General features: G+C 34.5%; 1 long non-coding RNA gene across 1 annotated transcript; it reads right to left on the bottom strand.

The window, feature by feature from the left end:
- Positions 1-1100: 1100 nt before the first annotated feature.
- On the bottom strand, positions 1101-15724 carry LOC127092881 (uncharacterized). Its single transcript, XR_007792323.1, has 2 exons — positions 14948-15724; positions 1101-1346 (listed from the first exon to the last, which is right to left on the bottom strand). It is a non-coding gene; the product is annotated as an uncharacterized LOC127092881 (long non-coding RNA).
- Between the last annotated feature and the right edge of the window lie 1213 nt (positions 15725-16937).

The following is a 16937-nucleotide window of genomic DNA, read 5'->3' as shown; positions in this document are numbered from 1 at the left end:
TCACCTCATATACATCTACACCCACAATAATCCACAAACTCAAGGCATGTGGTTCATCCATGAAGCTTCAAGACCTTTGATCATGTTAAGGTGTGCCCAAGCCACCTTAACCCTAATCTTCATCCTCAAGCATCCTTGAATCTTAAAGGATCATTCAAGTCATCTCACTAAACCCTAATTGAATGGTGAGTCCCCATTGAAGATATGTGAAGATTCATCTGGTCACCAAAGGACCTTATCCCTAGCTCTTGACCCTCATTGGCTTGTGCAAGTCATGGTTCACCATGTTTCATACCCCAATTTTATCCGGTCATTTGTGGTTCACCCATGAGATCTTTTTATTTCAAAGGCCCATTTGCATAAGTGTGTTCATAATCTAAAATGTGGTTTGAATCTTTTTACAATACTAATCCAAAACCTATCTTTTTATTAGTAAGTGTTAAAAGCCATGTTATTATTTCTATGATCACTATTTACTAGTCCATTTACTCATCCCAAATATTTATATCAAGTTCAAAGTTCTTCATGGATTCCCAAATTAAATTTGCATTTTTTAGAAACATGTATGTGTTTTTTTAAAATTAAAAGTCCCATGTTTAGATTTTTGTATTTAAAATAGAATTGTGTTTTTTAAATTAAAAGTCCCATGTTTAGATTTTTGTATTTAAAATAGAATTGTGCTTTTTAAATTAAAAGTCCAATGTTTAGATTTTTGTATTTAAAATAGAATTGTGTTGTTTTTTTTAAAAATTAAAAGTCCCACATTTAGATTCATGTGTTGAAATTAGAATTGTTTTGTTTTTTAAATTAAAGCACCATATTTAGATTCATGTGTTGAAGTTAGAATTGTGTGGTTTTTAAATTAAGTCACCATTATTTGGGTTCTTTGTGCCATAGTTGAAAGTATGTTGTTTTTGGATTAGAGTTGAAATTGCAATAACATGTTTCATTTTTAACTCTTGGTCACAGTTGTATTTTGTTAAAAAACATGCTAAAAGTAACCTCTAAAGTTGAATGACTCATAATGGTCCAAACAGATTCTAATTGAGATAACAAGACAAATTTTAAAACACCTTAATGGAACATGTACAAACAAAATATTAAAATAAAATTTAGTTGTTTTTAAACAAAAAGAAAATTAATTACATAAACATTTTTTTTAAAAAAAACTTCACACGTTACAAACCATTCAAGAACAGTTGCATAATTATCCACAATACAAATCCAAATAAAAGTTGTTGCAACAATGACAGGTTGAGAACAAAGCTTTTGAAGAACCAACGGCCAAAACCTTTCTTCAGGCCAAAACGCTCCTAAATCCAATTGCCTCATAGAGTGGATCCAACCTTCCATTCAATCAAGTCACTACACGTTGTAACCTGCAGAGAGAAAAAACAGCTTAAATAAAAAGCACTTTTTAAAAGCACTTAAAAAACTAAAAAATAACTAAACAAATTACTCAGTTTGAAACTTTACCCAGCAGGTTAACTTGAACATCCAAAAAGGCATCGCAATAATAACTTAAACCAGAACAAATCCACAGAAATTAAATCCCATATAATATGGGATGGGAAAATCGAAAAAGAAAGGAGTTAAAAAAAACTGATAAAAATTCTTCATAAAAGGTTCATGAGGCGTTAAGAACAACAAATCATAGTAAGAGACCTTAAAAAAAACAGAAACCAAAACAACAATAGAAAACACAACAAGAGATACACATCACAGTAAGAGATTCTTTCAAAAGAAACTAAAAAAACACAACAGCAAACATAGCAATAAACACAGCAAAGCTTTTTTTCAAAACCTTAAAAAAAACGAAACAGAAGAAGGAGGCTTATCTGAAGACGGGACGCATCAAACTCAGCTTCATCTTCTTCTCCTTCCAACGAATCCTTCCAAACCTACAAACGCGCACCTCTTCTCCTCCTTCGACCGCGAACCCCACACGCTCCACACCCTCATTTTCTACCTTCAACGAGCACCCTCACAAAACCACAGTTTCTCCGCCGACCACAATCGACCTTCAATCGCTCCTCACCGGCGCAACCTCCATGGCGGCTTCAGTTGGTCTGTGAGGTCTCACAACCACAATCACTCATTCTGGGAAATTTTTGAAGGTACGATCTGAAGTTTCTGTTGTAAAAACCTAATTATGTTGGTGGGAACTTGGGCCTTTGGCCCAAGCAATTTTGGCCTGCGTGTACACTCCCTCAATGCTACTGCACCCCATCCGAATGGGCTCTGATATCCTTTGTTGAGCCCATTCTCAACTTCTTTGGGCTTATTCCTTTGTTTTTGGTTACTAGTTAATTAAATTTAGTTAATATAGGTTACATATCTTATTTAGATGATTAGGTATTAATTAGATTAAATTAGTTATGATTAGGATTAATTAGAAATAGTTTTAGGATTAGAAATAGTATTAGAAATATTAGAAATAATTAGGAATTTAGGTTCATTAGAATTTTTTAGATTTAGGTTATAACTTTTTTTGAAGAGTTGGATTTAGAAATATTGGAAATATTAAATTTAGTTTAGAAATAATTGTAGATTAATTAGAATTCTATTGTGATTTAGATTTATTTTAGAATTTTTAGTTTAATTTAGAATGATTTTAAAATTTAATCTTTGTTAATATTTTAGAATTTAATTAGATAATTTTTTATTTAGAAATAATTGTAGATTAATTAGAATTCTATTGTGATTTAGATTTATTTTAGAATTTTAGTTTAATTTAGAATGATTTTAGAATTTAATCTTTGTTAATATTTTAGAATTTAATTAGATAATTTTTTATTTAGAAATAATTGTAGATTAATTATAATTATAAGGTGATTTGGAATTATTTTAGATTTTTTAATATAATTTAGAATGATTTTAGAATTTAATCTTTGAAAATATTTTAGAATTTAACTAGATAAATTTAGTTTAGAAATAATTGTAGATTAATTAGAATTCTATTGTGATTTAGATATATTTTAGAATTTTTAGTTTAATTTAGAATGATTTTAGAATTTAATCTTTGGTAATATTTTTGAATTTAATTAGATAATTTTTTATTTAGAAATAATTGTAGATTAATTAGAATTCTATTGTGATTTAGATTTATTTTAGAATTTTAGTTTAATTTAGAATGATTTTAGAATTTAATCTTTGTTAATATTTTAGAATTTAATTAGATAATTTTTTATTTAGAAATAATTGTAGATTAATTATAATTATAAGGTGATTTAGAATTATTTTAGATTTTTTAATATAATTTAGAATGATTTTAGAATTTAATCTTTGAAAATATTTTAGAATTTAATTAGATTTCTTTCTTTTAGAAATAATTGTAGATTAATTAGAATTATAAGGTGATTTAGAATTATTTTAGAATTTTAATTTAATTTAGAATGATTTTAGAATTTAATCTTTATTAATATTTTAAAATTAATATTTTGGATAATAGTTTAGAATTGAGATTTTCGATTGTTTAATATTGTTTTGAGTTTTAATTTAATGATACTTTTGTTAATTGTTTTAACTTTAGTTATTTGTTTTAGATTTAACATTTTATTACAATTCTCTTGTCATTTCATGTTGATTTCAACTAACACCTAACATTTAACGATTAACTCTAATTTTTTAATTTCCGCAATTAACATCTAATTTTTAAAATCTCGCTTCTAATATTTATTTATTTTGTGTATTTACTTTACTTCGCTTTATGCTATATCATTGTACATTCTTCATCTCATCTTAAAATGAACCTAAAGATAATAAAGACTTAAAAATACAAAAAGATTATAATTCCCATGCCATCAATTCAAACCAATTTTTAAAACAAATAGAACTTCTCGATTCAAAGTCGAGCCCATTTTAAATGCCTTTGTAAGTCGATCGCTTGAAAAAGCATCGCCATCAACCTCACATGGCTTACTCTTGGGCCTTCTTACAATGAGACCTATTCGATTTTAATTAATTCAATTCATTCATAAGAACACAAATTTTAAAACCTCGATCCGACATCGAAAGTTAAATTAAAATACTTAATCACATTTAAAACAACACTTCATTTGAAAATGAAAAGGGGGATGGTTTTGAGTTTTCAACTCCTCTCCTCGATTATTTGAATACGAGTTTTCTTACTCGGTTAGTCAAATGGTCGTCATTTCTAATTCACTTAAGAACAAATAAATCAAATTCTTTTATAATAAAAAATGAAAAGGGAGATGACTTTGAGCCTTCAACTTCTCTCTTCAATTGTTTGAATATGAGTTCTCTTACTCGGTTAGTCGAACAATTGTCATTCTTCCACAAATTAATAACTTAATCAAATCATTTTCAGAATAAACTGTACGAAAAGGGAGATGGTCTTGAGCCTTCGATTCCTCTCCTCAAATACTTGGATACGAGTTGTCTTACTCAGTCATTCAAGTACTTGACGTTTATCTAAAATACACCAATCATACATAAAATTATGTTCATAATCAGTCAGATGAAAAAGAAAGTGGTCTAGAGTCTTCTATTCCCTTTCCCGATTATTAGGATACGAGTTGTCTTACTCGGCTATCCGAATATTCGTCATCCATTCAAAATACCTTAATCATCATTAAATCCTTTTTATAATTAAGGATGAAAAAGAGGGTGGTCTAGAGTCTTCTATTCCCTTTCCCGACTGTTAGGATATGAGTTGTCTTACTCGAATATCCGAGTAATCGTCATCCAACCAAAAACATATCAACCAAACAAAATATCCAACATATTAATCCAACTTATCACCCTCGTGTGATCAAAACTTTTTTCAAAAGAACACTATTTAATCCTTTTTGATGCGCATAACAAACCAATGCTTAAGCCTCCTCCGAGAGTGGACAAGCCAGTGTTTAGCCTTTAGGATGCGATATAAATAGTTGTCCGTTAAAAAACACCAACCAACCGTAGTTTCCCGAACTACGAATGCTCTGATTTCCTTATTATACCATAAGGATACGTAGGCAGGAGATTGCTCTATCTTCGCGAGCACACTAATAAAAAACCTCCCATTTCTCCTTTCTGAGGTTCTCATCCATTTCTATTTTCAATATTTTATAACCCAAAGATAACAAACAAACATAAATTAACACTCGAAACGCAAATTAGAACTAAAAGGTTCCCGTTGAGTACAACGGACGTAAGGGGTGCTAATACCTTCCCCTTACGTAATCCACTCCCGAACCCGAATATGGTTGCGACGACCAATATTCCATTTTCCTAAAGGTTTTATCGATATTTTCCAATTCCTTCATTAGGATAAATAAAGTTTGGTGGCGACTCTGTTCGAACGTAATTTTTTCCGCGACCATCGCGAGGAATCGTATTTTCGAGATGCGACAGATGGCGACTCTGCTGGGGACTAGCTCCAAGCAAGAGAGAGTGAAGCCTAATTTAGTTCAATTGATGTATTGTGCGTTAATTTTGTTTATCTGTTTTTTTATTTATTCTGTTATTATTATATTGTCATAATTATTGTGATTTATTGATTATCTCTTATTTGGGGTTCTATGGTTGGTGATACTTTGTGAGATAGGCTCTCCACCCGAGTCTGAGAAAAACCATAAGATTAAGTTGGTGGTTGCGTAGTGGGCGCCCACCAGGAGTCTTCCTTGTTGGGAAGAAACGAAGACCCCGCCTAGAGGAGATTCTCTTGAAATATTATAGCCCGACGAGTTTTCGTCACGATGATAGTATTCTCAAGTTGGATCAATGACTCTAGGGACCTTTTAACCCATTATATCCGGTGGTTATGTAGTATTTACCTGAAAAGTCTCAGACTTATTAGGTTAATACGAAAGCCCCAATCAGATGAGATCCCTTGGGCGTATTACTACCTTACAGCGGTATTCCCAACCTCGATCTATGACTCTGAGAACCTTATTAGAACCTTGGACTCGAGAGTTGTGTAGTATGGGCCCACTAGGAGTTTTCCTCTTTGGGACCATACGAAGGCCTCACCCAGATGAAACTTTGTTTGGGGATGTTATTTGCAGATGAGTTTTCATCATGACAATAACTTTCCTAGATATTGATTGATGACTTTGGGAACTTGTTACCTTTAGCATTCTACCAAAAGGGTTTTGTTTAGTAACCAAGAGTACCCACTCGCATGACCTATATATCAACCTACATGTGACACGCATAATACCATTCATAGCATATCATTCATATTATTTTATTTCCAAGGAATCTGAGTATCATGAGTTGCAGGAATTCAAGAAACATAGAATCAAGCAAAAGAAACATTTACTCCTTCAAGTTCAAAGGATCCCGATCTGAAGAATTTACGTAACTTGGTCTCTCAGATGCACCCTGTATACAGAATCAACTTTGGAAAGAATTATGGCAATTTACTCAGCATCCTCAATCAACAAGTGGACCATACAACCTTGATCACTTTAGCCCAATTTTATGACTTACCTTTAAGATGCTTCACATTCCAAGACTTCCAGCTAGCACCAACGTTGGAAGAATTTGAGCGTCTTGTTAGGATTCCTATGAAGGACAAGCCACTATTTTAAGGGACAGATGAATCTTTGCCCCTCGAGGTCATTGCCAGTGCGCTTCACATGGATGAAAAGGAAGCAAAAGACAATTTAGAAACCAAAGGAAATACCAAGGGTTTTCACTAAGTTTTCTTTTGGAAAGAGCTCATACCCTGTTGAAGGCAGAAAGTTGGGATGCTTGTTACTCTGCTATTGCATTGGCTATCTATGGCATCGTCCCGTTCCCTAATATGGATGGTTTCGTAGACATGACTGCCATTTGTGTCTTCCTTACTGGGAACCCAGTACCCACTTTGTTAGCCGATGTCTATTATCACATAAGTTATAGGTATACTAAGAAGAAGGGGTTGATTGCTTGTTGTGCTCCTTTATTGTATCAGTGGTTTCTAGAACATCTTCCGAAGACAGGTGCTTGGGTTGAACAAACAGATATTAGTTGGCCTCAGAGATTGGGATCACTCTGATCTGAAGATCTCTCTTGGTACTCCAAAGAATATATCAACGCAGACATCATATTCAATTGTGGAGATTTCCCAAATCTACCGCTCATTGGAACTCAAGGATGTGTGAATGCTAATCCAGTTCTATCACTCAGACAACTTGGTTACCCAATGGAAGGCCCTCCAGAGGCAAATTCTTTGGAAGCTTTCTTGTTACTTGACTTTGGGCTGAGACACCCTTCCAATCCTTGGAAGTAGTGAACATGATGGCCATTCAACAAACCTGGAGGTCCCGAAATCAGGACCATCCATGGCCTCATGGCAGGGAGCAAAAGCTGTTATGGAAAGTGAAGATGCACAAGACTGGGGCAAAGTGGTGTAAGTGAAAAGAGAAACGAGACAAGTTTGGTCTGGGGTATGACCCATCATCAGACAAAGCTAGTAGCCAATCTGACAAAGAGAAGATTCCTTCTGTGGAGAAAATGTTTACCAGCGCTGGCCACATCTTTGGCAAGCAGGTGGCAATGGTCAGTGAAGAAGACCGCAAAGAGGGGGTGTCCAGCTGGATGCGTCAAGCCACACCTAATGAAGAACTAACAAACTGGAAGGCTGTGGAAGTTCCCCAAATATTTCAAAAGTAATTTTATCGTTTTTAGACAAAACCTTGTGCTCTACCCAAGGCACAGTGGCATGTTGTAGGGCCTCATTTATCTTTTTCAAGAGTTTTTATCATTAATGAAATGACGTTTTGCATTCAAATTTTTGTTCCTTTTCTTTCGTTTTGATCTATTTACGAAAATGGCAATCAATTATTTATGCACGCACTTTCTAAACAAACTGCATAAATCATAACATGTAGAAACACCACCGAGACTATTGATAACGACACTGCTATGGTCCAATATGACTTTGATTGTCCAATCTACCAAGCTGAAGACGAAGTGGGGGAAGACTGCGAACTCCCTGAAGAGTTGGCCAAATTACTCAGACAAGAAGAAAAGGCTATTCAACCACACCAAGAAGACATTGAAGTTATCAATCTGTGAATAGAAGAAGATAAGAGAGAAGTAAAGGTAGGCGCAACGCTTCAAGATACAGTGAAGACAAGAATGATAGAGCTCCTCCACGAATATGACGACATGTTTGCTTGGTCATACCAAGACATGCCCGGATTAGACACTGACATCGTGACCCACAAGCTTCCCCTTAAAGAAGAGTGCCATGTTGTCAAACAAAAGCTAAGAAGAACTCAACCAGATATGGCTCTCAAGATCAGAGAAGAGGTGAGAAAGCAGTTTGACGCTGGTTTCCTGGAAGTCGCTAAATACCCACAATGGGTTGCCAACATTGTACCAGTGCCGAAGAAAGATGGAAAAGTCCGCATGTGCGTGGACTACCGAGACCTAAACAGATCCAGTCCCAAAGACGATTTCCCATTATCTCACATCGATGTACTGGTGGATAACACAACTCAATTCTCTGTGCTTTCCTTCATGGATGGTTTCTCAGGATACAATCAAATTAAAATGGATCCCGAAGACATGGAGAAGACCACGTTAATCACTCCTTGGGGCACCTTTTGTTACAAAGTAATGTCGTTTGGTTTAAAAAATGTTGGGGCAACATATTAACGTGCCATGGTGACCCTCTTTCACGACATGATTCATGAAGAGATCGAGGTGTATGTCGATGACATGATTGCCAAATCCCAGACAGAGGAAGAGCACATCACCAACCTGGAGAAACTATTCACTCGTTTGAGGAAGTTTAGGTTGAGACTTAATCCTAATAAATGCACATTTGGGGTTCGATCTGGGAAGCTTTTAGGCTTTATTGTAATCCAAAAGGGAATTGAAGTAGATCCTGACAAGGTTCGAGCCATTCAGAACATGCATGCACCAAAGACTGAGAAGGAGGTCCGTGGTTTCTTGGGGGAGACTAAATTACATCGCCAGGTTTATCTCTCACCTTACTGCAACATGTAAATCAATATTCAAGCTTCTGAGGAAGAATCAAGGCGTGGAGTGGAATGAGGACTGTCAGATAGCCTTTGACAAAATCAAAGAATACTTGCAAGAGCCACCAATTCTAATGCCCCATGCCGAAGGAAGACCTCTCATCATGTATCTAACCGTGCTCGATGAATCCATGGGTTCTGTATTAGGACAACAAGATAACACTGGTAGAAAAGAGCATGCCATCTATTATTTGAGCAAGAAATTTAATGATTGTGAGACCAGATATTCACTACTCGAGAAGACTTGTTGTGCACTCACATGGGCTGCTAAGCGTCTCAGGCAGTACATGCTAACTCACACAACTTGGCTGGTATCTAAAATGGATCCCATCAAGTACATATTCGAGAAACCAGCTCTCACTGGTAGGATTGCTCGATGGCAGATGTTGTTGTCAGAATATGATATCCAATATGTTACACAGAAAGCGATCAAGGGAAGCATACTACCAGACCATCTTGCTCATCAACCACTGGAGGATTACCAATCTTTGAAATTTGACTTTCCAGATGAGGATATCATGGCTGTTAAGGATGTTGAAGACTCTGAACTAGAGGAAAGCCTCGAGCCAAGAGCAGGCTGGACGCTCATGTTTGATGGCGCCTCAAATGCAATAGGCCATGGAATTGGGGCAGTGCTGATGTCTCCCAAGAATTTCCATCTCCCATTCACCACAAAGCTCTGTTTTACCTGTACAAATAACATGGCCGAGTATAAAGCTTGCATACTAGGTTGGAAGAAGCTATTGAGTTGAAGATCAAGATACTAGAAGTATTCAGGGACTCCGCTCTAGTCATACATCAAATCAAAGGAGACTGGGAAACAAGACATGCTAACCTAATTCCATACCGAGATTATGTGTTGAAGCTACTCCCAAAGTTCGACGAAATCACTTTCTCTCATATTCCTCAAGAAGAGAATCAGATGGCAGATGCCTTAGCAACTTTGGCTTCCATGTATAAATTAATATAGCCCAACCATCAGCCTCATATTGAGATTAGGCGTTTTGACGAACCTGCTCATTGCTTGACAACAGCAGAAGAGCCAGATGGTAAACCCTGGTTCTTCGATATCAAACAGTATCTGGAGAAGAGGGAGTATCCGGCAGAGGCTTCCAGCCTTGACAAAAGGACCCTTTGGAGGTTGGCATCAAAGTTCCTCTTGAATGGAGAGGTATTGTACAAACAAAACTACGACACGGTTTTGTTGAGGTGTGTGGACAAACATGAAGCAGATCAACTTATGAGGGACATACACGAAGGTTCTTTCGGTACGCACGCCAATGGGCATGCCATGGCCAAGAAGATTATAAGGGCAGGTTACTACTGGTTGACGATGGAAACCGACTGTTATCATTACAACAGAACATGCCACAAGTGCCAAATCTATGCTGACAAAATACATGTACCGCCTACCCCGCTGAATGTCATAGCATCACCATGGCCTTTCTCTATGTGGGGGCATCGACATGATTGGAATGATAGAACCCAAAGCGTCAAATGGACACAGATTTATCTTGGTGGCCATAGATTATTTTACCAAATGGGTGGAAGCCGCGTCTTATGCAAACGTCACAAAGCATGTAGTCGCCCGTTTCTTGAAGAATAACATCATATGTCGATATGGTATTCCCAACAAAATCATCACTGATAATGGGTCCAATCTCAACAACAAGACCATGGATGAGTTATGCGTAACCTTCAAGATCGAGCACCACAACTCATCACCCTATCGACCTAAGATGAATGGGGCTGTTGAAGCTGCAAATAAAATATCAAGAAAATCATCCAAAAGATGGTTGTTACATACAAGGATTGGCACGAGATGTTACCTTTTGCGTTGCATGGCTATCGCACATCGATACGAACTTCAACAGGGGAAACTCCTTATTCCTTGGTATACGGTATGGAAGCAGTTCTCCCTATAGAAGTAGAGATCCCCTCGATGAGAGTCCTGATGGAAGCTAAGCTAGACGAGGCAGAATGGGTTCAATCAAGGTACGACGAGCTCAACCTTATTGAGGAGAAACACTTGAAAGCGTTAGGTTATGGTCAACTCTATCAGAGGCGTCTTAAAAAGGCATTCGACAAGAAAGTTCGTCCCAGGGTGTTTCAAGAGGGAGATTTAGTACTGAAGAAAATCTTGCCCATTCACAAAGACTCTAGAGGGAAATGGACACCAAATTATGAAGGCCCATTTGTGGTGGTTAGAGCCTTTTCTGGAGGCGCTCTAATTCTAGCAACTATGGACGGTGATGAGTTGCCACTTCCCACCAACGCTGATGTTGTTAAAAAGTACTTTGCCTAAAAAAATGGAATAATAAAAGCCGCTAAATCGAAAACCTGAAAGGGCGATTTAGGCAAAAAAATGGCTATCCCGGTGGATCGAAAACCCGAAAGGGTGATCCAAGCAAAAATTAGGGATAAAAATAAAAGAATTTGACCCGCTAAGTTGAAAACCCGAAAGGGCGACTCAGGCAAGAATGGGTATCCCGGTGGATCGAAAACCCGAAAGGGCGGTCCAGGCAAAAGTTAGGGATTAATTCCAAGGCAAAGAGTTGTACTTACAGACATCTTACATACCCTCGAAGACAAAGAATTAATCTACCTCACTTTTCAAAAGCAAAGTGCTCGGGCTATCAAAGACATAAGGATCATAGCAGCGTGGAAACTCAATAAGAACTCAATTTTCATTGCCATTTTGTTTTCTATGCACAACAATTACCTCATTAAGGGATTGCGTCTTTATGTACAATCACCCATTTAAGGGTCAAATTAATAAAAGAGAATTTTTCTCAACAAAGTGTGCCCAAATCATTTTTATTTTATCTGTTTGTTTGCAAAGAACCTTTTGTTTTTTATAAACATCACTTTTTAAAATAAAAAAAACTATTGGAGAAAATAAAACGCATGTTTTAATAAAGTGGTAAAATTGCTTTTGAAACAGTAAACGGACGAATCCTTTAGTCCCCAAGATTCACTCTTGTCTTTCATAAAGGTGCAAGACTGATTGCAGACGATTATGTTCCTTTCAACTACTGATTCATACCTCTCATAAATGTACTCATGGTATAGCCAGACCGGGGCAAGGCTCCACCACATTTCCAACAGAAACATTGATAAATCATGGACGGAGTATCGCGTGTTGAAAAGTCTGAACCTTTCAATGATTCGGAACAACCCAAATATATTCCCAAAACCACCGAGCAGGAACATTAAAATTTGATCTCCATTGGTCGCCCCAATGATAAAAAAATCCATACCGTTGGCATCATACCTTAAAGCAAAATGTCTTAACCGGGGCACATCCGATTACCCAGTTGCATTCCCACATGCATCACACGAATCATCCATACATGGTTTTCCTACCAAACAGAAAATTCAAAAAAAACAGTCATATCAATCATCAACATACTCATGTATAACACTCCCACAAAATGGGAACTTCAACAAATAAAAATCATTTGCATTCTCATACACAGCCAAATATCCCCAACAATTGCATACATACATGCATCTCATGCATCATCCCATGCATGGTATTCCCACCTAAAGTGGAACATCATACGAGAATCAAACATAAAATATCAGGATCCAATGTCATTCGTGTATATCTTGGACATTTCTCATTTCCAAATAAAGTTATTTCCCTGCATGTGCTCGTAGAATTATTTCTCAGCAAATCATTGTTCAACTTTATGATTAAAAATGATATTTCTAGCATTTTTCTTTGCAATCATTGCTCCTTAAGCAGAGGTTACCCTAAAAAGTCTCTTATGAGCTTTTCCCCTGCAGAGCATTTCTAGTATGTCTCCCTCAAAAGGAGTCTTTTCTTAAAATTCCCCCAACAGATGAATATTCGAGATACTGCTTCATTTATTTGAAGAATCTCATTTATCTGTTAGAGATGCTGCTCTAGTATCCTCGGAAAGTCTTAGATTCAATTAAGGTATTTTTCCCTTGCTGGAATATCTTAATTCTATCATACAAGATGCTGTTTCGACTGGATACAGAGAATCTCATTTTTACTGTTTGAGATACTGCTTCATCAATATGAAGAGTCTCATTTCAGTTTTTCTTTAGAGATACTGCTCTAATATCCTCGGAGAGTCTTAGATTCAATTAAGGTATCTTTCCCTTGCTGGAACATCTTAATTCTATCATATAAGATGTTGTTTTGACCCGATACAGAGAATCTCACTTTTACTGTTTGAGATACTGCTTCATCAATATGAAGAGTCTCATTTCAGATATTTTTTAGAGATATTGCTCTAAATATCCTCGGAAAGTCTTAGATTCAATTAAAGTATTTTCCCTTGCTGGAATATTTTAATTCTATCATATAAGATGCTGTTTCGACCCGATACAGAGAATCTCACTTTTACTGTTTGAGATACTGCTTCATCAATATGAAGAGTCTCATTTCAGATATTTTTTAGAGATGCTGCTCTAAGTATCCTCGGAGAGTCTTAAATTCGATTAAGGTATTTTTCCTTTGCTGGAATATTTTAATTCTATCATATAAGATATTGTTTCGACTTGATACAGAGAATCTCACTTTTACTATTGAGATGCTGCTTCATCGATATGAAGAGTCTCATGCCAGATTTTCTTTATACTGCTCTAGCATCTTGAAAAATCTTGAGTTTTAGCTAGGGATGTCATTCCATTGCTAACATATCTTGAATGTAACGTCCAAGATACTGTTTTGACGACTCCTAGAAGGTCTTGACTGTAACATTTTACTGTGGGATGATGTCTTTTGCCATCTCTCACCGCATTTTCTTCCTGTAATTTCTTCCTTTCATTGCCTAGGACAAAATTTGGGTCTTGTATTTAATTATCTCCCATCGTGAATGCGTAAAGACTACTGTCATTATCACTTACCGGTTTGAGGTAATTAAATAGGGGCAGCTGTCATACCCCAATTTTGTCCGGCCATTTGTGGTTCACCCATGAGATCTTTTTATTTCAAACGCCCATTTGCATAAGTGTGTTCATAATCTAAAATGTGGTTTGAATCTTTTTACATTACTAATCCAAAACCTATTTTTTTATTAGTAAGTGTTAAAAGCCATGCTATTATTTCTATGATCACTATTTACTAGTCCATTTACTCATCCCAAATATTTATATCAAGTTCAAAGTTCTTCATGGATTCCCAAATTAAATTTACATTTTTTAGAAACATGTATGTGTTTTTTTTAAATTAAAAGTCTCATGTTTAGATTTTTGTATTTAAAATAGAATTGTGTTTTTTAAATTAAAAGTCCCATGTTTAGATTTTTGTATTTAAAATAGAATTGTGTTTTTTAAATTGAAAGTCCCATGTTTAGATTTTTGTATTTAAAATAGAATTGTGTTATTTTAAAAAAAAAATTAAAAGTCCCACATTTAGATTCATGTGTTGAAATTAGAATTGTTTTGTTTTTTAAATTAAAGCACCATATTTAGATTCATGTGTTGAAGTTAGAATTGTGTGGTTTTTAAATTAAGTCACCATTATTTGGGTTCTTTGTGCCATAGTTGAAAGTATGTTGTTTTTGGATTAGAGTTGAAATTGCAATAATATGTTTCATTTTTAACTCTTGGTCACGGTTGTATTTTGTTAAAAAACATGCTAAAAGTAACCTCTAAAGTTGAATGACTCATAATGGTCCAAACAGGTTCTAATTGAGATAACAAGACAAATTTTAAAACACCTTAATGGGACATGTACAAACAAAATATTAAAATAAAATTAGTTGTTTTAAACAAAAAGAAAATTAATTACATAAACATTTTTTTTTAAAAAAATTTCACACGTTACAAACCATTCAAGAACAGTTGCATAATTATCCACAATACAAATCCAAATAAAAGTTGTTGCAACAATGACAGGTTGAGAACAAAGCTTTTGAAGAACCAACGACCAAAACCTTTCTTCAGGAACGCTCCTAAATCCAATTTCCTCATAGAGTGGATCCAACCTTCCATTCCATCAAGTCACTTCACGTTGTAACCTGCAGAGAGAAAAAACAGCTTAAATAAAAAGCACTTTTTAAAAGCACTAAAAAATAACTAAACAAATTACTCAGTTTGAAACTTTACCCAGCAGGTTAACTTGAACATCCAAAAAGGCATTGCAATAATAACTTAAAACAGAACAAATCCACAGAAATTAAATCCCATATAATCTAGGATGGGAAAATCGAAAAAGAAAGGAGTTAAAAAAAACTGATAAAAATTCTTCATAAAAGGTTCATGAGGCGTTAAGAACAACAGATCACAGTAAGAGACATTAAAAAAAACAGAAACCAAAACAACAATAGAAAACACAACAAGAGATACACATCACAGTAAGAGATTCTTTCAAAAGAAACTAAAAAAACACAACAGTAAACATAGCAATTATAAACACAGCAAAGCTTTTTTTCAAAACCCTAAAAAAAACGAAACAGAAGAAGGAGGCTTATCTGGAGACGGGACGCATCAAACTCAGCTTCATCTTCTTCTCCTTCCAACGAATCCTTCCAAACCTCCAAATACGCACATCTTCTCCTCCTTCGACCGCGAACCCACACGCTCCACACCCTCATTTTCTACCTCCAACGAGCACCCTCACAAAACCACAGTTTCTCCGCCGGCCACAATCGACCTTCAATCGCTCCTCACCGGCGCAACCTCCATGGCGGGTTCAGTTGGTCTGTGAGGTCTCACAACCACAATTGCTCATTCTGGGAAATTTTTGAAGGTACGATCTGAAGTTTCTGTTGTAAAAACCTAATTATGTTGGTGGGAATTGGGCCTTTGGCCCAAGCAATTTTGGCCTGCGTGTACACTCCCTCAATGCTACTGCACCCCATCCGAATGGGCTCTGATATCCTTTGTTGAGCCCATTCTCAACTTCTTTAAGCTTATTCCTTTGTTTTTGGTTACTAGTTGATTAAATTTAGTTAATATAGGTTACTTAGCTTAATTAGATGATTAGGTATTAATTAGATTAAATTAGTTATGATTAGGATTAATTAGAAATAATTTTAGGATTAGAAATATTAGAAATAATTAGGAATTTAGGTTCATTAGAATTTTTTAGATTTAGGTTATAATTTTTTGAAGAGTTGGATTTAGAAATATTGGAAATATTAAATTTAGTTTAGAAATAATTGTAGATTAATTAGAATTCTATTGTGATTTAGATTTATTTTAGAATTTTAGTTTAATTTAGAATGAATTTAAAATTTCATCTTTGTTAATATTTTAGAATTTAATTAGATAATTTTTTATTTAGAAATAATTGTAGATTAATTAGAATTCTATATGATTTAGATTTATTTTAGAATTTTAGTTTAATTTAGAATGATTTTAGAATTTAATCTTTGTTAATATTTTAGAATTTAATTAGATAATTTTTTATTAGAAATAATTGTAGATTAATTATAATTATAAGGTGATTTGGAATTATTTTAGATTTTTAATATAATTTAGAATGATTTTAGAATTTAATCTTTGAAAATATTTTAGAATTTAATTAGATAAATTTAGTTTAGAAATAATTGTAGATTAATTAGAATTCTATTGTGATTTAGATTTATTTTAGAATTTTTAGTTTAATTTAGAATGATTTTAGAATTTAATCTTTGTTAATATTTAGAATTTAATTAGATAATTTTTTATTTAGAAATAATTGTAGATTAATTAGAATTCTATTGTGATTTAGATTTATTTTAGAATTTTAGTTTAATTTAGAATGATTTTAGAATTAATCTTTGTTAATATTTTAGAATTTAATTAGATAATTTTTTATTTAGAAATAATTGTAGATTAATTATAATTATAAGGTGATTTAGAATTATTTTAGATTTTTTAATATAATTTAGAATGATTTTAGAATTTAATCTTTGAAAATATTTTAGAATTTAATTAGATTTCTTTCTTTTAGAAATAATTGTAGATTAATTAGAATTGTAAGGTGATTTA

Source organism: Lathyrus oleraceus, chromosome 6 (genome assembly GCF_024323335.1).
Source record: "Lathyrus oleraceus cultivar Zhongwan6 chromosome 6, CAAS_Psat_ZW6_1.0, whole genome shotgun sequence".
NCBI classification, from domain to species: domain Eukaryota; kingdom Viridiplantae; phylum Streptophyta; class Magnoliopsida; order Fabales; family Fabaceae; genus Lathyrus; species Lathyrus oleraceus.
This window is presented reverse-complemented; position numbering and strand designations above follow the sequence as displayed.